The following is a 24,620-nucleotide window of genomic DNA, read 5'->3' on the forward strand; positions in this document are numbered from 1 at the left end:
ATTCTTAAATTGTGCTATTTTGCCTTAGTCTCTCTCTCTTTTTTTTTTTTTTTCTGCTTCATCGGTCTCTATAAGTTTGTCCTCTATATCACTGATTCATGGCTCTGCCTCATGTCTCCTTGCTGCCATGGCATCCATTCGAAATTTTGGCTCAGTTATAGCAGTTTATATTTCATCCTGACTAGTTTTACTTCTTTTATCTCCGCAGAAAGGGATTCTAATCTATTTTCAACCCCAGCTAGTATTCTTATTATTGTGATTCTAAATTCTGGTTCAGACTTCTTGCTTTTATCTGTGTTCCTTAAGTCCCTGGGTGTCACTTCTTCCTGCTCTTTTTTTTTGGGGGGGGGGGGAATTCCTTCATTTCATCATTTTGAAGGAAGAAAAGGCATTAATGAGGTAAAACTTAAACTTAAAAACAACACACACACACAAATCAAATAAATGATGCTATATTCTAGGTGTATTTTGGTCTGGGTGCTCAAGGGAGCTTAACAGATCACAGGAAAAAAGGGGAAAAAGAAAAAAACGTTTGCAAATTCGAAAAAATGGATACGATGAAGTGGAATAAAATGAAGTGATGGAAATGAAATGGAATTTCAGAAATTTACAAAGAAGTTAAAATATAGGAGAAACAAATTAAAGAAAATATTTGTAATAAAAATTGAGAATGAAAATATTTTTTTCTTCTCTCCGTATTCAAGAAAAAGAAACAAAAAAGAAAAAAAAGAAAATTAGATAGATGGACCAGTCAACAGACTGAAATATGATTGAAATTACACCGTTTTCCCCTAGAAGTGAAACTATGAACACGTTATAGTCCCTAAAATAAGCAGGTGGAGAGACTTGAGGGGCTCCTGAAGAGCGAGGTTGGCCCCCCATTGTGCGGGGCTTAGTGTCAGGGCTCCCTTCTCCAGTAGATGGTGCTGCTTAGCTTACTGGGGCGGGGGGGGGGGGGGATTGCTGTGGTGCCTGTAGGTGAATATGCGCATGCGCAGGAGGGGTGAAAATGGCGTCACCCAGATATTCAGTCTGAGTCTCAGAAGTCTGTTCTCCCTGATCAGCAATTGAGTACCCGTCGTTTTTGTCCGGTGTCCATCCACCTCCCGGTTTTACACGGTCTGTGACCAAGCCGTCAGGTTGCCAGGCGGCACCTGCCTCCTGAGTTTTATCTCAGCTGTGGCTGTTTTTTCTGACCTCTTACTTCCGAGGGACAGCTGCTTTGACCCGTTCTGACCCTGTGAAGGAGGGTCTCAGTGAGCAATGGCCAGGTGCTGGCTGCACCCAGGAACGTTTGCGGGACCCTGCTGCTGCCGATGCCCAGAGACTGCAGGTAGGAGCAAGTCTGCCCCAGAAAAAGTTCCCGCGATTGTGTGGCAGTAGCACTTCCGGGATCGTGGGACATCACAACACACCTCTGGCACCAGGCTTCACCCTTAAGGACGTTGTTCCAGCACCAGCGAATGTGGTTGTACTCTGGGGTCGGCTGGGAGCAGGTCGCCACACGGCCTTTACTAAAAGTCCTCCCAGGAGAGGAACCGCCTCTCCCTGGGAGGCCCGAGGACCTCTGGACTTGACTTTGCTCCTGGGGATTCACCCCTTCCAGCATAGCACTGCCAGGTATGCAGCTCTTGAGTTTAAGACTCTGAGCTCCCCCTATTCATAGAGACTTCATAGAATTTAAACCCTCTCCTTTCTCCTTTCTCCCTTTCTAGTTCAGTCCCTTTGGCTAGTTCCACGTTTCCACTTTCTCTCCAGCTGATTTTGTGGGGTGCTTTTCTGTACTCTCGCCCTGTGTCTGATCTTTCTCCGCAAGCAAAAACAGCTCCCATCCCTTCGCAGCTTTTCTCTCCTCCAGTTCACTTCTCTGTACCGCGTACCTGCTGAGTTCCGTGTTTCAGGTTGTTCAGGTTGTGTTAATCCTCAAATCAGTTATCTACGTGTGCAGGATGGTTTAGTGTTGATCTGGCTGTATGTATTTCATGGGCGTGAGAGGGAGAAAAGACTTCCATGCTGTTCTGCCATCTTCTGGCTCCTTCCCCTATCAATTGCTTCTTATGTGAGACAACTAAATTCCAGGGAAATTAAGTTTCCAAGTCCAAAAGGATATTAAGTGTCAGCACTAGAACTTGAATCTGGGTATCTGTGGATCTATGTCTCATGCTTTTCTTTTTTCATTGGAATGCTGAGGTGAACTACATAGATCCTTTTTTTAAAATCTTAAACACAACTTTTATTTGTAAGGATTATCCAATATCTCATTCAATTCTAAAAATTATATTTTCTGAAGTTATAGTTAGTAGGTAAGCGTATTTGAAGCGCTAAAGAAAAATCCTCTCCACGGTTGTAATTTATATTTATACCAACAGGTGGCGGTATTGTTATTTACTATAATAACAAGTGTTTTGCTTTAGAAACCTTTTTTGTTTTTGAAGGAGTATTTCTGGCTCTTTGGTAAAAATTTCATTTGCATTTTTTCATTATCGTTGTTCATCTGCTTTTGGTAATTTTTCCAGAATTGTTTTCTCATTACATATCACTGGAAAGACTTCCAGTTAGAAGAGAAACTGGTAACTAATGAGAATCATTGGTGGATTCAAATTTTGCTATTTTGACCTCTTTTTTCATTTAGAAATAGAATGACACATATTTCCCTTTTAATGGTTTTCTCTCTCTTGAAAATACTGAGAAAATATGTTTTACTATTTTAATATTATATATAATATATTTATTATATAATAATAAAATCTATATTTTATTTTTAAATAGCAAGTAGCTATTTCAGTTATCCTTCCAATTCTTTTTTAGAGTTGATACTTAAAAAACTTAGAAAGGAAATGTCAAAAATGCAATATTTTGACGAGGTTGTCTTTCCATTGCTTTCCATTAACATTTTTTTACTGTTATGTTGTGGTTTTCTCCCATCGGTCTCTGTAAGACCACTTCAAAATAGAATTTTAAAAATGAATCTGCAAACAATGAATCTGAAAATGTGTTCTTATACTTATTATATACTTGCTATTGAAGGAGGTTTCAAATGTGTTTATATTCCCAAACCCTTTTGGCTCCCAGATGTATTATGTTATATGTATTATGTTATATAGTTTTCTTACAAAACCGCCTCTTTCAAAGTTTTCTTTTTATGCTAGTTGGGGCTTTAATATGTAGTGTTGTGATTAGCGTTTCTCTGCTCAAAAACTTAACATCTAATTGGCAAAATAAAGTATAAGTATATGAAGAGTTAATAAGTAAAGCAATTCAAGATTTAAGCCAAAAGTCAAAACATTCAGACGCCAGAAACATTTGCTGATCATTCATGTAATGCCAGGCTGTTTTGAGCTCCAAAACTTGGGAAGGATGCGGTGGGAAGTGGGGAGATTGAGAGAGAGACAGAGACAAAGAGACATTTTGTTTATATATCCTTTTCAAGGACTTGGGGACATTTATAAATAGAACTGTATTTAATCAATTATATTGAAATACAGTTTGATTTGATCACCGGGCGTTTTTCTTTCTTTTTTTTTTTTTTTGTAGAGGAGTTGGTGTCCAGCATAGCACTGATAATTCATATAGAAATATAGTCCCTCCTCTTGTCCCCTTCTCAAGCCAGTGCTTACAGTCATTAAATCTACAAATAATAATAATAATAATAATGCGGATTCAAATTGTTTCCAGAATACACAATGGAAGTGACTCAACAAGTCTATCTGGGATTTTAATGCAGGAGGGTGACAGCTGTGTTAGGGGTTTAGCAAGTGATGGATTGATGTGATGTTACACAACAATGCCTGATGACAGCTCTGTGCCCAAACTGGTTTAGTTAGAGCTGTCTCCCTAATGGAAAGGGAATTTAGAAACCCTGATTAGAGGCATCTAACCTCCTTTTCCGTAGGTAATACTGCTTTTTACTTTACAGAGGAGAGACTATTAAATAGGACTGTTCTCAGTTACTATTCACATCTCTTTACATCCTATTTTCTAATTAACATGTATCTGTCTTTCATCTCAACTCAGAGGAAAAGACATCTTCATTTTTCAGGGGAAACTACCAACCTAGTTCCTTCATCTGTTCTGAATCCCCCTAATCTTCTTTCTCAGGACTTAGCTCAATCTATTTCCCTCTGTTCTGTAGAATATATTAATCTCTGTTCTCTTTCATCCCTTTCACATCTAAAGAGTTCAAGTTTCTCCTTTCTGTAGAAAATTCTTTCTCTCCCGGCATGCCTTCAGAATGCCAAATGCCAGCCCTCATCTGCCTCTCCAGGCAGATGGGTTTATAGTGGACATCTTTCCTGGACTAAATGACAGTCGTCAAAACTCATTTTGTCAGTAACTGAACTCACCACGTACCTGCTCTCCCAGCCTCCTCCAATTCCTTTCTTCTTTCTCTTGTTTTCTCCATTTTGATGAATGGCTATACCCAGTTGACTCCCAGACTCCTCTGCCTTTGTGTTCTAAACCTGCCAACTATCCTAATCCAAACCCATAAACAATCCTCATCTTGATAATTGACCATAAACCAACAATAAATATTGCATACAATGGTTGTAATTTCAAGGAAAAGATAACATATAAACAGTTTTAAATTTCTTCAGTAAATATGTATTGGGTTGTACTATGAGAGCAGAATAAAATAGAATGCCAGGTCTAGATTTAGACTATGTTTTTATTTCTCCATTACCTTTGTGTATTGTCAAGAGATAAGGAAAAGTCAAAAATGATCAAATATTAAGTTTCATTTCCGGGCTTAATTTTATTTTCAAACATTTCTTTTGTGAATCAATGATAATTTAATAATTTGAAATGAATAACTTGCTAATATAAACTGGAAATAAAAATGCTTATTTTCTTGAGTTCTTATTTTCCAAGTCTACAACACCCAGCTCATTGACCAGAGTAAGCCTTGAGGAAAAGCTAGGAGATAAATTGACGGTTTTGAATATTTTTAAAAACAATATTATCAGGCATTAATGTGTCAAAGCAAAAATTGCACTGAATAAAGTTAAACAGAAAAGGAAGACTTTATTCAGGTTTTTTTTTTTTTTNGTGTCAGGTGAGAAGTTGCTGTGGTGGAGGTCAAGGAGGTTGTTTCCTGCTTTCTCCTCTAGGGTGTTGATAGTTTTATTCAGGTTGTTATAATACGGAAGAGAGATCAGAACTCAGTCTGAATGCAACTTTGCAGAAACAAAGGGCAGTATTGTCTTTAAAAGCTGGGGTTTATCCACAGGATACAAAAATGCTGATGTGCAGGGGCACGTGCTCCCCAATGTTTATAGCAGCAAGAGCGAAACTATGGAAACATAGTTCATCAACTATGTCCATCAAGTGATAAAAGTCCATCAAGTGATGAATGGATAAAGAAGAGTATTACTTGGCAATCAAAAAGAATGAAATCTTGGCCATTTGCAACAACATGTATGGAACTAGAGTGTAATATGCCAAACAGAATAAGTCAGAGAAATTCATTCATATGTGGCATTTAAGAAAGAAAACAGATAAACATAGGGGAAGGGAAGGAAAACTTATATAAAAACAGAAGTGGTACACCATAAGAGACTTAAATACAGAGAACAAACTGAGGGATGCTAAGGGGGGGTTGATGGGGACATGGGCTAAACAGGTGATGGCCATTAAGGAGGGAACTTGTTGGGATGAGCACTGGGTGTTATCTGTCAGTGATGAATCACTAAATTCTACTCATGAAACCAATACACAGACATAGTATATGTTAACTAATTTAAATTTAAATTAAAAAAATAGGTGGGGTGAGAGAAAGATCATAGGCCATCTGTGTTTGCCGGCAGGCTTTTACAAAAGGAAAAGTAAACATTTTCTCTCTCTTTTTAATTGAAGTATAGTTGACATACATTATACCAGTTTCATGTATACAACATAGTGATTGAATGATTCTGTATATTAAGTTATGCTCACCAGGATAAGTATAGTTATCATCTCTCACCATCCAATGTTATTACAGTATTATTGAGTATATTTCCCATGCTCTGCTTTTCATCCCTATGATTTATTTATTTTATAACTGGAAGTCTGGACCTCTTAATCCCTTTGACCTATTTCTCCCATCCCTCCTTCTCTCCCCCCGGCAGCCACTAGTTTATTCTCTTGTTATTAATGATTCCATTTCTGGGTTTTTGTGGTTTGCTCGTTTGTTTTGTTTTTAGATTCCACATATAAGTAAAATCATACCTTCATGATAGGAGGAAGTTTTACAACTGAGATGAAGGAGTCCACTGAAGTTCCGCTTCTGTCCTTCCACAAAGATGGGGGGGGAGGGGATAGGGGTGTTCTTTTTCTTGATAACTACATTTCAAAATGATGGCTCCCAGGTCTTGAGAAAGACATCCCTAGGATGTAAAATAGGCAAGCTTTTAAAAATACTTACATTTCAAAGGTGCTGGGAAAGGATTTACTGACCACTTTTCTAAAGGAAATGTTCTCAGAAAAGTAAGGGCAGTGTCCTAGAGCGAGGAAGAAGCTTGTTTAATGATTAGTTAAGCTGAGAAAAATGTTAAGGCTGTCTTGGTCAAGGGGATGCAAATTCTTTGATTTCATTTCAATTTCCCTTGGAGTCCCTCTAAACATATTTTATATAGCATATCCTTGTGGTTTCTTGGTATTTGATTTCAGATTTATACACTCTGTAATATAGTAGTCCTTCTTAAACTTGATCTGATTTAAGCTACTATTTTTTAATTAAACAGCACATCTGTCAATGATCTATGTTCTTACTCAAAAGAGTATAAGAGAACAATTAGTTGCTAGAAACTGAAAAACTAAGCCACAATGTCCTCAACAGACATTGATCCTATTTTGACTCTTTTAAATTCTGATACAAGAAGAATACTCATAAAAGGCTGCTGTGAACAGAACAGGCAGAGATAACACAGGCTCAGACACAGTAAAGCTAATTACCTACAGTAAATGGTTTGAATGTGGGCCAATAAGAGATTGGGGAGTAAGCATATTAAAGTCACTATAATGGAAGACATGAAATGAGACAAAAGAAATGAGGGATGGAAATGTAATGCATGGAAGGAAAGTCATACATGAGATTAAGAAAATTACATTGCTATTGTGTTTCATTCCAGTTAGTGAATGACCTTCATTGGCAATGGTTCATGAATCCAGTATTTATACGAGAACACAGACGCATACAATGGCATACAGGTTAGCTCCTTTTTGCCTTTTTCTTCTCCTTTTCTCTTTAATTCCTAGATAATTAGCTGTGCTGCAGATACACAATCTATATACACGAAACCTTAAAAGAATGGAGGTATAATAGGCTATGCTTGTCTAATTGAAGACAGGCCTTTTCCAGTGTACTATCTTCTCCAGTCACAAATTTGCTAGACTTAACACATTAATAATTGTTTAACTGATGAAGGATGTATTGTCAGCATTTACCTAATTTTCAGTGAATTGCTAGGTCCAGGGAGTCTTTTGAGTGGATGCTTCCATTTTGATTGATAAGTATTTTTTTCGTGAATTCAGTCTCATGCTCACATAAGTGTGAATCATATGCTTATTCCCATTATAATAACCATTTGTATTATTTTTATGATAAGACATCACTGGATTCTGGGGATAGGGAGAGGAAACAAAATTTGGTGCCATCCCAGATCTGTCCTCGATCAAAAGTCTGTCTTAGAATCATTCTCATTCGAATGAGTCTGCACTTAACTTTCCATGGGTGGGAGGAACAAATATCTTTCTCTCAATAAAGTTATGAAAGTAAGAGGCACAGACTGGGAGGAGTTTACTGCCTTCCTCTCTTGCACAATAGTTTGCAGAGATTAAGTATTGATCCAGGGGGTCACATAGTTTCTTACTTCCCAACAAACTACATGTCTCATTTTGCCATGGTTCATCTCCACCCAAAGAAGTGGCTAAGAGGCACTGGGGTGGCTCAGTTGGTTGAGCATTCGACTATTGATTTTGCCTCAGGTCATGATCCCAGGGTCCTGGTATCAAGCCCTGCTTTGGGCTCCACCTTGAATTGTGGAGCCTTCTTAGGATTCTCTTTCTCTCTCTCTCTCTCTCTCTCTCTGTGTGTCTCTCCTTCTGCCCCTCCCCTCTTAAATTAAAAAAAAACAGTGGGCAACAATTATGTTTGACCACTAAATAGGTCCAAGAATTTAATAAAGATTTATCTCCTAAAAGTTTAATAGTTACTTGAAAGTAACAACATGTACACTGAAAGAAAGCTTATATTTTATTTCATTCTTAATCACAATTGTTAGTGTAAGCACCTTTTGGACACAGCACAACTTTTCAAACCTGTAATTAGATTTGACACTCCCATCCTTTCTTTCTATCCCACATTGGTTTCGTAGGTACTTGCTTTTTATCATAGTGATTGCTGAAAATCTAGCTTTGCAAAGTATGACATCATCTCGAGGAATATAGTGTAGTCACATGTTAAGAGTTTGAATTTCTCAGTCTAGCAATCTGAATAGAGTATAATAGATGTTGAGTATTGTTATGTTTCACTTAGTCTCAGAATCATGAGTTTGAGTATCATGTTGTAGAGATTACTAATAAATAAATATTTTAAAGACCGTTTTAAATATTCCACAGGACATTTGTGAGTTTTTTTATGGCCTAGTGGGATGTATAAAGGCAAATACAAATTGAAAATAAGAGACTTAATTTTCCCTGGGGAAAATATTTCTTCTCTCTCCATTTTCTAAGGGCAGTACTTTGGAAAACTTGTGATTGTAGTTTCTTTCTGTCTCCTTCTGTTGGGAGGAGATTCTGTTTTTTATTATATTTCCCAAGGTTTTGGCCTTTGTTTTAGAGTGTGGTCTTAGACAGAATTCTCCTCCAAGTTTTTACCTATTCAAACATTAAAGATTATAATCATTATAGGTTTATACCTATAGACATTTTCACTTTTTATATGTTGAAGAAATTATTTGTATTCCATAACATTACAATAATGTTCTAAAAGTTAGAAGGCAGGTATGAAATTCAGTTTTTAAAATTGATTTTAGAAATGAAGAGCAATCTAACAGGGATTTTGTGGCATGCCAGAAAAATGACAAGGTTAGTACCTAGAGTAAGTGTGATACCTAATTTTTTTTACATTATTTTAACAAATTTAGAGTATGTGGTTTTCCAGAGAGTCAAATTCAGCACCTAAATTTTAGTGTCTCATTCTGCTTTCCATAGTGTTAGAAGAATTTTTTAAAATGACTGATAAAGAAGAAATATGGTTAAATTGTGAGAAAACATTTTTATAATTAAATTGTTAAAATTTGTAAGATATAAGAAATCATGTTCAAGTCAGGTTCTGGAACTTTTCAGGAGATTATATTTTATTGATATTTTTTCATATTACTTAAAATTATGATGTTATAGGAGTATTAAAATAAATAAAATAATCCTACTATCCCTTTAGTCCTTTCTCATTTTTTGTTTCTTTAATTTTATGAAACTAGAAAATGTAATTGTGTTGTGCAGAATTTTACTCTATTCCCCCCCTTTCATTTATTATCTCATGGATATACTCAATGTCTCTAGGTATATCTAACCCACTGTTTAAAGAACCTAATAGATTCCCAATGCATGAATATGAGGATTAATTTACTATTTCTTTCCATAATTTAAAAAGTAATATGGCAGGTCACTACCTTTAATTAGGTTTGAATGCAATTCTGGTCAGACAGGAGATGAATTTGATGAGTCTATCAGTTACCAAGACTGAACAATCTGACATGGTGGTATATAATACAGTTTTTCTGGTAGATTTGATGCCTCAGGAAATAAAGTGATTTCAGAAAGAAATTAACAGAAGATAAAGTTTTCTTTGTCAATATCTTTGAAACCATGTCATTCAGTTGATAGATCTGAGATTGGTATCTTAGAAATATTTCAAAGGAGTAACAAATTTTGAACAGAACATGAAGAAGACAAGATTATATTTATATGGCCAATTAATCTATGACAAAAGAGACAAGAATATACACTGGGGAAGACAGCCTCTTCAACAAATGGTGTTGGGAAAATTGGACAGCATCATGCAAAAGAATGAAACTGGACCACTTTCTTACACCATACACAAAAATAAACCCAAAATGGATTTAATCTTTATTCCAATATAATAATGACATGGTTTCCTCAAGCAAAGGAAACAAAAGCAAATTTAAAGTACCAGAACTAAACCCCCCCCCAAAAAAAAAAAAAACCTTTTGCACAGAAAAAGGAACAAGGAAATATTAACAAAGCAAAGGCAGCCTATGAAGTGGGAGAAGATATTTGCAAATGATATATGCAATAAGAAGTTAATATCCAAAATATGTAAGCTATTTCTACAACACAACACACACACACACACACACACACACAATCCGATTTAGAAAAAAAAAGGCACACGCACTGAATAGATATTTCTGTAGAGAATACATACAGATGTCCAGCAGACACATGAAAACATGCTCAACATCATTAATCATTAGGGAAATCCAAATCAAATTCACAATGAGATAACATCTTACACCTTTAAGAAGGGCTAGAATCAAAAAGACAAGATATTACAAGTGCTAATGATGATGTGGAAAAAAGGAACCCCCATACATTGTTGGTGGGAATGTAAATTGGTGCAGTCACAATGAAAAACAACATGGAGGTTCCTCAAAAAATTAATAATAGAATTAGTGATACAGTAATTAATTAATTAAGTAAGTAAGTAATTAATGATCCAGTAATTCTACTACTGGGTATTTACCCAAAGAAACCTAAAACACTAATTGAAAAAGATATGGGTACTCCTATGTTTATTGCAGCATTATTTAAAATAGCCAAGATATAGCAACCCAAGTGTCCACTGATAGATGAATAGAAAAGACGTTGTGGTATTATATCTATGTATATGTGTATATATAAAGTTATAGGATATCATGAATATCATATATATGGTATATATATTTATGTGTGTATATATGTATATATTTACAATGGCATATTACTCAACTATCAAAAAGAATTAGAACTTGCCATTTACAACAAAGATGGACCTAGAGGATATAGTGTTAAGTGAAATAAGTCAGTCAGAGAAAGACAAATACCTTATGATTTCCTTATACATGGACTTTAAGAAACAAAACGAATAAAAAAGACAAACTCAGGCTCATAAATAAAGAGAAGAAACTGGTGGTTGCCAGAGAGAAAATGTGGAGGGGGAGGGGTGAATAGATTGAAAACAAACAAAAAAGAAAGATAGAGTGACATTGTAAATCATCCAATAGTAATCATAGAAGAACATATTAAACTTAAAAAGTATGAAAGATACTCTCTTTGCAGGACTGTTTTGCCAAATAATTACAGAGCATTTAAAAAAATAACATAAAAAATAAATACATGGAATACCAACGGAAATAAATGAGGTTAAGGTAGTCAGTAGAAAAACAAGATTGCTTAGACAAATGAAATTGTGAAAGAAATTATACAACTTTAAATGATGCATCTTTACAAAATCAAAAATAAAACCAAATATTTAAAAATGTTAAATTACATCCAAATATGACATACAACTTTCTAAGTTTTTTAAAAAGTACACATAATTTTCATGTCTTTTAGAAATTACATGAGAAAAAAAGCCTTTGGGTTTTTCACCTTTATAATATGTAGGAATTCATTTGCAAAGTAGGTTCTGGAATGAGCCAATACTATATTATTAAATTTTCTTATCAAGTAAATATTGTACTAAATACTTATGTCTGGAATAATAACCAATTCATTTCCATGTTTTGCTCTTATTGAAATACAGTATGAAAATTTAGTTATAAGCAGGTATGGTATAGAAATCAGAGCACAAAAACTAGCTTTTATTCTTTTTTCACATTGGGTTACTCTTGAATTAGGCTACTGAAAATAATGTATTTTTAAATCTCAGATGTCTTACTTCCCAATTAATTTTAGAAACAGAAATAAGGTAGAATTGTTTATCAAAACTTGGAAGTATTGTAGGTGTCTTGTGTTTTCTTCTTTTTGCATATGTGATTCCAATTTTGAGTTATGAAATGATTTTCATTTAGAACTTTCTTTTTTCTATCACGTTTCGATGAAAAATTATTTTGTGCAATATAAAAGTTAAAAATATTTTTAAATCACACTGAAGAATAGTGAAGTAATATAATAAGTGGTATGACTCAGTCTATCATTCATGAAGTGTGTCAACCTGAGACAGTGTTGTACATAAATGCATCAATTGAATGTCAACACGTAGGTACCAAGGGATCTCTGATATAACTTCTAGAATTTCTATGAGCATACTTTTTCTTAAAAGCAAGACAGAAAAGAAAAAATGTGATAAAAAAACATAGAAAATCATGAAACTAGACAGAATTTTTGAATAAAATCATTTAGACACACCTCATTTTTTTTTTTTTCCTAAGCACTGAGTTTAATGATACAGATACAATGAAAACAAAGAACAGATACAGTCCTTGACATCATAAAGCAACACCAAGAGCAATTCTGTCCCATGCATTACCCATCTGATCCCCACTACAACCAAACTGTGGTGCTTCTTATTAGACACACCTCATTTTTAAATTTTCTATTAAATTAAGGCCCAGAGAGTTTAGATGACTTGCCCCATTAGGGCTGATTCAGATCGTTTCTATTGTTTTTCAGTTAAGCCCTTGACTGAAGAGCTTGTCCTCCTGAATCTGAACAGATTCAGATTCATTCAGATTCAGTGATTGGCAGACAGGTCGTCTGGGGAACACTGCCAGTTTAATAGGCGGGTCTTTTATTGGTCTGGAATAAAGGGCATTTCCAGGGAGTTTTCCTCAGTCTATGAGGGTGATAAATTTAGCCAAGAATCCCAATAATCCAGCTAGCCTCTCCAAATAAAATAAAAGTAGCCAGTACTTCTTCAGGGCCTATTATTGCCAATGTAGTATCTAAGAGTTTGTTCTTCAGTAACGATATCAATGTTTGAAAACCATTTCTTAATATACTGTTTGTGTGATCTTGAGTGACATTTTCAACATCTCTAAACTACTACTTAAAAATTTTTTTTTAAATGTTTATTCATTTTTGAGAGATAGAAAGACAGAGCACTAGTGGGGGAGGACAGAGAGGGAGACACAGAATCTGAAGCAGGATCCAGCCTCTGAGCTGTCAGCACGGAGCGGATGCGGCGCTCAAACTCACAAACTGCAAAATGATGACCTGAGCTGAAGTCTGGATAATTAATTGACTGAGCCAATCAGGAGCCCCTCTAAACTTCTACTTTTTATATTTAAATCAACTAGGTATCTTCCATGTACTGTTGGAATGCATATTAAAAGCTGTATGTCCGAGCACCTGAGTGGCTCAGTTGGTTAAGCACCTGACTTCAGCTCAGTCATGATCTCACAGTTGGTGGATTTGAGCCCTGCATTGGGCTCTGTGCTGACAGTTCAGAGCCTGAAGCCTGCTTCAGATTCTGTATCTCCCTCTCTCTCTGCCCCTCCCCTGCTTGCACTCTGTCTTTCTATCAAAAATAAACAAACATTAAAAATTTTTTAAAATAAATAAAAGCTATATGTAAAACTACTTAGTTTAATGCCTGGCACATATTTATTCTACATAAATAGTAATCACTATTTTGATTTCATATGTGATTTTTACATAACTCTAAGATGTAGGTAATATAATTTTCTTACAGATGAAGGAACTAAAACAATTTAAGAATGTCAAATAACAATTAAGTAGTATAATTGGTCTTCAAATCCAGGTTCTTGTCCAAATTCCATACCTGGCTAACACATTAGGTTTATAAAATGGTATGTCTGTGGCTTACTCCTAGACATGTTGATTTAAATGAGAATCCTAATGTTTATTCAGAACTGACAGCTTTTTTACCCAAATCTTCTCTATGAAAAATGCTTCTCTATGAAAAATGCTTCTCATGGTATCTGATAATATATTTTAATAAAGAGAAAGATTCTATTATTGTTGTTATTTTATACACCTGAGTATGTCCAACAAATTCCTCCCATTCTCTCACAATATCAAACAGGTTTTTGAGAAATTGACTCATCTAAATTGATTAATTGTTTACATTTCCTGAGTTGTTTCAAAATTCTTTGTTACAATAGGTTCTAACAGCCTCAGTTAGATATTTCAAAAATAATCAGAATAAGGGAAGTATATTCTCCAGAGAAATTTAACCAGTGAAAATCATCACTAGTCAAAGAGGAAGGAAGAGATGAGTAGCTGAACTGAAAATAAGGGAACAAACATAAAAATTCAGCATAGTTACTTGTGAGACTGGAACGGAAAACATGAGCTTAGAAAATAGAATCTAATAATGTGTTTTAGACACCAGTGGACACTGTGATGGATAAAATAGCCCATGTTTCAAAAATAAGTATCATACAAATAAAAAGGAAAGGAAAGGGAAGGATTGCCAGAAAAACAGCACCATAAAGATTGACAGAAATAGAAACATAATTAAAGTATTTGATGTAGAAGCATGTGATAATACAAATAATCAAAGACTGAATATAGGTTGGAGAACAATTACTGCAAAATTTACTACAAAATTACTACAAAAATTATCATTACAAAATTTAATGAATGAAGGACAAGATACATTGTAAGAAATATTATATTTTTGAGAGGGTTAGGCAAAATGGCTCAAGAGGAGTGCAAGGTACAGGCTTCAAGTTATGGAATGAATTAAGTCATGAGGATGAAAGGTACAGTATATTAATATAAGTCAATGGTATTATAATAGTGTTGTGTGGTGACAAATGGTAGCTATACTTGTTGGGAGCATAGCATAAGGATGGATTTGTTGAATCATTATACTGTAAATCTAAAACTAATATAACATTGTGTGTTAATGTTACTTCAATAAAAACAATATGATATTTTCTCCTGTTTTAATAAGAAGTTAATGGATACCATCTAAACCCGACAAGAAATTAACAACAAATAATATGATTTAGTAACAAGTAAATAAGAAGGAACAGAAGCAGACTTTAAAATAGTTATCTTTAGTCAGTAGGTTGAGATACATGTGGTGGGAGAGGGATAAAGAGGTCGGTGTTAGTGGAACTTGTTTTTATTAAGCTCTCAGCACTGTTTGACATTTCAAACTATGTATTTATTACTTATATAAAGATTAAATTAAAGTTAAAAACTTCTTGATTTATTCAGGAAAACTATTTTCAGTGAGAAAAACATAGATTTACAAAGGGTTTTGTGGGTGTTTTAGTGGAGTATCTAAAATTTTCCTTCAGTTACAATTTCTTTATTTATTTTGAGAGAGAGACAGAGAGAGCAAGTTGGAGAGGGGCAGAGAGAGGAGAGAGAGAATCCCAAGCAGGCTCCATGCCATCAGCACAGAGCCAATTGTGGGGCTTGAATTCACAAACCTTGAGATGATGACCTAAGCCAAAACCAAGAGCCAGACAATCAACCAATTGAGTCACCCAGGCACCCCCCCCCCCGTTCAATTACAATTTCTTAAACTTTAATACACCTTTGATAGTGTATCATCTTTCACTCTACTCCAGGCATGTATTTATGAAAAAGGTGCACAGGAATTGATATATCTCAAAGTGAAGACCGATGTTTGAAGACTTTGTTCAAAGTCCTGATTTCTGAGATTTGGGATTTATCTACAAATATGGAATTTACACTGACTCTCTGTCTGCACATGATGCCAGAATAATTAGCTAGAAAGTGAAGAATGTAGTCAGTCAAGGGAATGCAAAACGTCTTTTGTTTCATTGCCAAGAGTTTTCTATCTTGTACAGATACAGACTCAGTGCTTGCCAGCATTTATTAAAAAAAAAAAAAAAAANCTACACTTGCTATGAACGGTTAAATATAACTCCAAGTTTTTGGTGTGCACACACACACATATTCTTTCTGTTTTTCTCATAGAAGATATCAAACCTTGAGTTTTAAAGAAAGTTTTTTGATCCCTAAATCAGTTATGGGTGAAATTTAATATTTCAAAACCAAATATTCCATAAACTTTTGGTACATCTCCAATTTAATGTGAGAGACAAATTATCTTGGATAAAAATTTACAATATTGCAAGACTAGCATAATGCTATTAATTTAATGCCTATACAAATGACATTTCATTAAATATCTGGTTCTTTAAACTATAAGCTTATTTATTATTATTTTTTTTGCTCTTTACTTGACTCCTGGATGTCATTTTTTTCTCCTGTTCCTAATGTGTTTTCTTATTTATGTTGTATACAAGTTGCCTGAATAATTTCTCAATTCCAAGACATGCATTTCTGATTCTCCTGTTAGATTTACGTACTCAGTGTTACCAAAACTGATTTAGTCTACACACTACTCTCTCTTCTTGTTGACTACACCATTACTTGCCTCAAAGACACAGATTCAAGTCATAAATCCTTTGGAGTCTAGCATTTTTTTTTTACTAAACTAAGGAACTGTTAATGCCCAGCCACATCCTCTCAGCACATCCTAGGGAACTTCTTCACAGACCTTTGACCTACTTACTGGCATCCTGAGGGAAATTTCTGGTCATGGGAGCAGGTTTGACCAGTATGGAGCAGGATGAAAGTACCAGGAAGTTGACTGCTTATAAATTAAACCAACATTTTAAACTAACATTTAAAATATATAAAACAAAGACTTTGAAAATATTGAAGTTAGTTACCTAAGGAAAGTTTTCTGTGATTTTATGAAGACTGCATAATTTTATATACTCAGCTACTGATTTATGGAAATATTATAGAGAAACTTGCAAAAACAGCTGTCAGAAAATGGAAAGAAATGTCAAAGTGTCCTCATAGTGCTAGCATAAAACATACATTTCTTTTATCATATTGCCTATTCTGTAAAAGAAGATGTGGAAATCTCTGCCTTAAACAAATCATAAAAATTACATTCCTTGTCACACAAATCTAGTGAATGTGTCCCCTTTCCACCTAGTTCCTATGCCAGGCCATTATCTGCCAGTCTTTTTGTTCCATGGCATATTTATTATGAGCTTGCTATTTTCTATGTGGCTTATCCATGACCTGTTAGTAATTTTTTCCTAAGCAATAAAAAAAGGTCATTACTAAAATCACAATGGAGCACCACAATTGGGGAGAAGAGAAGCATGGGGGAAGCTGATCTATGGTGCCCAAGCCGACTTCTAGCCAGTTAACCTTGAGTCTTCCTGTATTGCCAACAGTGCAGATGTTGCTGACCATTCAGTCAGTGCTGAAAGAGTTGGTAGAAAGGTTCCCAGTGGTTCAGACAGAAATTATGTAAGGGACCTTTCCCAAATCATTGTCAGGAACAGAATGCTAATATGTAAAAAGTTTATTGGTTATGTTTTATTGGCCTGCTACTGACCTAGGCATAAAATGTGGAGTACATGGACACCTGCGTGGCTCAGTCGGTTAATATGACTCTTGATTTTGGCTCAGGTGATGATCTCAAGGTTCCAGAGTTTGAGCCCCACATTGAGCCCTGCATCGGGCTCCATGCTGACAGCACAGACCCTGTTTGGGATTCTCTCTCTCCTTCTCTCTGTCCCTCCCCTGCTCATGCTTTCTCTGTCTCTCAAAATAAGTAAATAAACTTTAAATATTTAAAAACAAAGAAATATAGATTACAGAACATGCTGTGTATATCCTTGCATGCATTCAAATCACTTATCTCATAGTTGGCACTTAATGAAATCAATACAGTTCAGATATATTCGGAACCTGCTATGTTCCTGAAACCACCAAATGTCTTCACACATGGTAAATTCTTGAGTCCACACAGCCTTTTCAGGTGAGTTTAATAGATGATAATATGGAGATTTGAGAAGATTAAATGACTGTTTGTTATTCAAATTAGCTACTAAAAATGATGAAAGAATACACTTTAGGCACAGTAACATGAAATCTCACTCTCCTCCCTGCCCACAACACACACACACAAAGTATCTTTTTGAGGCAGCCTCAGAACCAGTATATAATTGTTCTGAACAACTTATATCTAAACATAGGCCAGGAAATGAGTTTCAATACTTAGAAGTAATAATATGCATCATAAAATGTACTGAATACTAACAGAAGCCCTGGGTAAGTAGAAGACCATAGGAAATCATCTACATTGTTTGACAACATTTGACTTTTCCCCCCTGATAAATAAAATGAAAGAAACAGCAGTATAAATAAATCAGTTGTAATCACTATTTACCTTTTATAAATTTTACTTCTCTTCACAAAATAAATCAGAAATAAAGTTATATCACATCAAAGATTACTGGCATAGCATTGCCACTGTCAGAGAATTTAGAATGGAAATAGAAATGCCACTTTCCCCCCAGATGCCTCTATATCTTCCTCTCATCTTCAATTGACCTTTTTACCACCCTCTCAATCCATCCTCTTGGCTTTTATCACTGCTGCAAATATGAAGAGGTGGGAAATGTTGAAAAAGTGCTTAAAATACTCTTCAGGATTGCTGTCTTCTCAGAGGGAAGAAAATTGCATTAATTTGATTCCTTTTTCCTTTGGTTTACTTCCCAATATGGATGGTCATAACCCTCTGGAAGATTTGGCTCTTCCTCTCCCCCACTCCCCATCACACTTAAAATAATTTTTTTCACCAGACTAACATTTTCAAAGGATAGAGCAAAGACTTGGCTTCAAGCACATTTTGTTTTCCTACCCTGCAAAACTCTTTTAGCAAAAAAATGCTAAAGATCTAGTTAAAGCCTTGAAATTGGAAAAGGGTAAACTACAGAGAATACAAATATTCTCACTTGTTTTTCCTTACGCCTGAGAACAAAGTTGCTTGAAAATTACCAATTCAAACTTAAAAAGAAAGGTCTGATTTATCTTTTTTTCCCTCATGATTACACAAATTATCCTCTGTGGAATTAGGTAACTCAAAGGAATAAATATTAGGGAATGGAGTTCTCAATTACGGGTACTCTTTTATTTTTAATTAACTATGTCCATAAATAAAAGGAGCTCTTAAATGCAGTTATTATTCTTTATATAATGGTGAGATTTAAAGTATTTGTGAGGAGTATCCATAGATTGGATCCTGGATATTGCATACCACTTGCCTTCCCTTCAATTAGAGTGAAATTATGAGAAAAATATGGATTTATGTAATTAAATATGGTATTATTATCATAATTATATGCTATTCTTTATAATAATAATTACTATAATAATAATACTGTATTCATTTTTAGTGACTGTTTGGCCCTGTTCTTTCATACATTTTTTGTTACTTGTCACTTTGGTGACCCAGGGATCTTGTTTTCTATTCTTCACAATATTCTAATTTTCTAAGTTTAGAGAAATCAAGTCAGCATCTCTGCTTTCAAGAATGAGATTTCTCTTTGTGTAGCAAAGGAAGAAGAAAATAAATAGCAGAGGTCTTTGCAAAAGCTTTCTTGTAATCACAAAATCCAGAGCATGGGATTTCTGGAAAGTTCTTGACATCAGTGATTCATCCTTTAAAGGAACAGTCTAATAGAAGAACTTTAGAATTAAATAACTCCCCAAATTTCTAGTTGTAAAATACTGCCCTGCTTTCAGATTCTTGCCGTTTGTCTCTGTCATTGATATTTTACGAGTCATCTAGGAAAATGGAGCTTAATCTTCAGCTTCAGTTATAATATTTTAGAAACAGGCCCATCAATAGTTAGAAAAAGATTCCCTTCAAAATGATATGGATCAGCTCTGTGTTTTCTTCTATAATATTGCCACAGTACAAAGATGACATGAGAGAGTCAATAGGAACACGGACAAGTTGCACTTAATCTAAAAACAAGGGCAAAGTGCCTTCTTACTGCAGTGGGCACTGTGTAAGTGTCATAAAAGCAAGGACAAGCCTACTGAGGGTGGAGAAGATGCTTTCACAAAATCAAATTTTCTCTCCCAGCCTAACATATCATCTAGCGTTAACTGAAGTCACATGGTTAAAAAATTCCTTTGATCACTCATGGTATTCCCAGATTTGCATTTTATCATTTGAAATTTGGAAATAGAGAAGCTAGTATTATGTGAAAGTGAATTCCTGACCTTACAAATAAATTCAACTATTTGAATATTTTTTTCTTATTCTGTGGGATTACATTATTTGTTCACTTTTACTTTTCCTATTGAAGTTGAAGCCTTGCATCAATCTTTGTTCTAAAGGTGAAAAGTTGCATTCTACCCCCCCTCTGCCATGATAATATGTAGAAAGGATGAAGAATTATGAGCTTAGGCATTGGGCTAATATCCTTTCTTCACAAAATAAATTTTCTAGGAATAAGAGACCCATTATGTGAAATCATGTATTAAAGTTGAATATTTATTTTTTGATATTTATGTATTCAAATAACAGTGTTTACTTCCAATAATTTATCTGCTTTTTCTTACAATGCTCTGACCTTGTAGGCTAGAACAGTTCTCATGTCCTCCCATGTCAGCCTTGCTGTATTAACTTATAATACAGTAAACTCATTCAAATTCAGCAGCTCAAACAATTCTAATTCAGATAACTTTGCAATGTATTCTCATTGGGATGGTTCAGCATGTCAATTTTCTTTTTTCATCCTCAGCTGTTTACCAAGTTGCCTTCTTCCATGATTTCCCTTAAATCAGTGTTTCCTTTCTGTAATGATATTTACCGTATTTCCTTTCTTGAGATCCTAGTGGTAGATAGTGATTGGAAGGAGAAAGAAGCTTATGAAGAGAAAAATATAAATCAGGAGGTATTTAACAAACCTGGTACTTCTTACACATGGCCCGCCTTTATTTTCCTACTTGTATAAATAAATGCCAATAAATAGGTACTTGAAAGAGTAGATTGTTACTTTGTTTTTCCTAGTAATGCTTAAAGATTCACATGAATATTCTTTCTTTTCAAATAAATTAAGTGAAACATCATGAGTATGAATGATCTAGATAAGTGAAAAATAAGAAAGACACTTTAAGAATAATACTGTGATATGAGAAACCATGTGGAATGCTCAGGCTGTTTCTACCACACATGGAGTTCTGTAAGCTCTTTTCTTTCCATTCTTCACACATCTGGATATATATCTATTCTATTTCAGTTTCTTTTTTTTAATTTTTAAATATTTTTTATTTATTTCTGAGAGATAGGGAGAGACAGTGTGAACAGGGGAGGGTCATAGAGAGGGAGACACAGAATCTGAAACAGGCTCCAGGCTCTGAGCTGGCTGTCAGCACAGAGCCCGATGCAGGGCTTGAACCCAAGAGCTGTGAGATCATGACCTGAGCCGAAGTCGGACGCTTAACTGACTGAGCCACCCAGGCACCCCTGTTTCAGTTTCTTTCTGTCAGTTCCAACAGTATCACACAATTTGGGAGTAGAGAAAAAAATTATATTTAGGGTGATTTGTTTTTATAATTTTTAAATGCTTATTTTTGAGAGACAGAGACAGAGCAAGAGCTGGGGAGGGCCAGAGAAAGAGCGAGACACAGAATCTGAAGCAGGCTCCATGCTCTGAGCTGGAGCTCAGACACACTCTGTGTGTGTCAGCACAGAGCCTTACAAGGGAATTTGTGAGATCACCACCTGAGCCAAAGTCGGATGCTCAACCAATGGAGTCACACAGATACCCCCACATTTTGTGTGATTTATATACTACAACCGGTTTCAGTGCTGAGAGGATAGCAAATTTCTTTATTCATGCCTGTTTGTTACTCAGGACATTTAGGAAAGATCTGAATGAGGTTTTCCTAGTAGCCACAAAATGTTTTTATTTTTCACAGTAACTTAAAACTATGCTATCGTGAGAATAAAACCAATATCTACAGATATTAGGTCCAGTACCTTTTTTTACACTTATTCTCTTTGTTTACTCATTTCCTATTCTCTCTTCAACACACTCTAATCAGAGTTGCATTTCCACTACTCTACTAAAGTTATGCTTTTTAAAAAAATATTTATGTATTTTTGAGAGAGTATGAGAGCGAGCAAGCAGGGGAGGGGCAGAGAAAGAGGGAGAGAGAGAATCCCAAGCAGGCTCCATGCATCAGTGCAGATGTAGGGTTCAATCTCATGATCCAGGAAATCATGACTTGAACCAAGATTGAGAGTTGGACACTCAACTAACTGAGCCTCCTAGGTGCTCCTGAAGTTACTCTTGTATAAGCACCTTGTGATCTCCATCTTTGAAACCCAATGGATAATCCACAGTGTTCCCTTATACGATCTCTTAACATTTAACACCATTGGTCTATCTCACCTTTTTGAAATATTTTCTTTATTGACTGCTGGGCTAGAACAGTCTTCAGAACCCTGCACACATAATTTTCCTCTTATTTTACTGGTGGTTTCTTTTTAGGCTTTTCTGATTTTTTCTCCTGTTTGTTTGTTTGTTTTACTTGTAGCAAGAACAACTATCAAACTCCATTTAGTGGGACAGAGATCCTTGTGATGTCAGGAAAGACTTGCCCCTCATGTAGCACACTACCTGCACTCTTTTATCTTCTTTGAATTCACTACATCTTCTAGCATGTGGTGCTTGTCAGTGCAAATTTCTTTTGTTTCTACCTAGACTCACATCATAGATGGTCTGATTTAATCTCAAAGCTTCAAATACCATTGTCTACACCTGTAATCCCTACTTTATATCTCAAGCATTCATTGTGTTCCTAAACTCAGACTTCAGTAACTATGAATGCTTGCTTGACTTTTGTACTTGAATGTGTAATAGATCTCTTTATCAAGCGTCATTATCCAAACCCTTTTCCTCTATAAACTTGAGAGTCCTTCAGTCACCATAAATGATACCTTCTATTTCACAACCAAACTATGAACAAACCATGAGCAGTGAAATCATTTCAGTCTTCAAAATGATACTCTGAACTGGATTAACTCTCAGTTCTTCTCCCACTGCTGCCACACTGACCCAGGCCAAAAAGCTTCTCACCTGGGTTTTATAGTGGCTTCAGCCCAATTCAGTTAATGCACCACAAGAACTTCAAGTAACTCTGCTAACTAGGAGAAGATATAGGAGTAAGGCAAAAGCAGAAAAATAAACTTGGAGGAGACAGGGTCATTTGTGATGCATTTATTAACATCTGATGTGGTACATATGAGAACTAAGGATGCACGTTTGGTTTTTAGGACTCAAATAACTTTAGATTGAATTCCCTAGTAGGGAATTCAAAAATTCTATTTCATGATAACTTTCAGTGTTCTTAGTGATTTGATTTAAGTTATAAGGTTGAGAGGGGAAATAATACTTGGTTTATATTACATTTAGGAAGACAAGATCTCTAGACTTAAATATGACTAAAATGCAAAGGTGGGATATCACTTTCAAGTTTATATGAAGTGTGACAAATCAATATGTACATTTAATTAATACATTTATACTTGTTTAGGATAATTTGGATACTATAAGGACTAATAAAAGCTCTGATAAATGAGGCTCCCCTCTGATGGTAATAATGATTCTGACCCAGTCTACTTGCTTGTACTTTCACACATTCCAATTTATCCTGAATGATCTGTTTTGCCACTAGAAACAAGATAGGATAAAAAGAAATACAAAATTATTTTTAATGGTTCTCTGAATCAGATTTTGAATCATTGAGGTGAATCATTCTGATGTCTGGCCCCAGGCAGTAGTGAAGAAATCCACGAAACGGAGCTTCTGAAAATGTCTCGACTACTCTCAATTCCTTCCAGGTGTATAGTCCTCTCTGAGAGCCCTGAACTAAGAACTCTTTTTTGATTTTAATTCTTCCTATAATTTTAAGTAATATATCTCATTTAAAACTCCATTTCTCTTAGTACTTCTCCTTGACCTTTTTAGATTAGAATGTGGCAAGCAAGCAGCCACCAAACAAATAAAACTGATAAACAAGGTATATGATAAACACTAAATCCCAGGTAACAAAATAGAATCTTCTACATTCTAAGAAAGGAGGATCCATTTTGTTTTAAAAACTAAAGGTAAGGATATTTTATTATTGCAGTAGCTCATCCTCATGTCTATTACCAGGTAGTCTATAAAGACTCATTGGCTTAACGTCATACCTTATTTCCAATTAAGAAACTGCTTATAATCATTCTCTGTGTAGTAAAGTACTGTGCTCTTCAAATGTCCAGTAAGTACTTATTTAAAAATTAATTTCATTTTACTTTGATATTTTGTTTGATATCTATCCACACAAAAGGAAACTTCACTACTAATCATAATAATTAATTATGGAAAATAAAGAAGACTTTAAGAAAATGTAAATAAGCCTAAAAATTTAGTGAATTCAGATTTTATTATTTTGAATTTGTCATAGTGGTAAAGACCATGAAAGGCTGACAATCATTTAATTATCCATAAAATGGAAGGACCGTGTTAATTTTTCTTTCTTTTTTTTTTAAATTTATTTTTTAAATTTACATCCAAGATAGGTAGCATGTAGTGCAACAGTGATTTTAGGAGTAGATTCCTTAATGCCCCTTACCCATTTAGCTCATCCTCCCTCCCACAACCCCTCAAGTAACCCTCTGTTTGTTCTCCATACTTAAGAGTCTCTTATGTTTCCTACCCCTCCCTGTTTATATTATTTTTGCTTCTTTCCCTTATGTTCTTCTGTTCTGTGTCTTAAAGTCCTCATCTGAGTGAAGTCATATGATATTTGTC

The 24,620-nt window shown here is 35.0% G+C and overlaps 1 long non-coding RNA gene across 1 annotated transcript in view; it reads left to right on the plus strand.

Annotated features, from left to right (window-relative positions):
• Positions 1-1,024: 1,024 nt before the first annotated feature.
• LOC144225851 (uncharacterized) overlaps positions 1,025-24,620 on the plus strand; it is a 120,466-nt gene continuing 96,870 nt past the window's right edge. Inside the window, exons 1-2 of the long non-coding RNA XR_013333431.1 lie at positions 1,025-1,620; positions 7,107-7,185. This is a non-coding gene — a long non-coding RNA (uncharacterized LOC144225851). The remainder of the gene's footprint in view (positions 1,621-7,106; positions 7,186-24,620) is intronic.

This window comes from Crocuta crocuta, unplaced genomic scaffold, assembly GCF_008692635.1.
Source record: "Crocuta crocuta isolate KB4526 unplaced genomic scaffold, BGI_CrCroc_1.0 scaffold1819, whole genome shotgun sequence".
In the NCBI taxonomy this organism is placed as follows: Eukaryota; Metazoa; Chordata; class Mammalia; order Carnivora; family Hyaenidae; genus Crocuta; species Crocuta crocuta.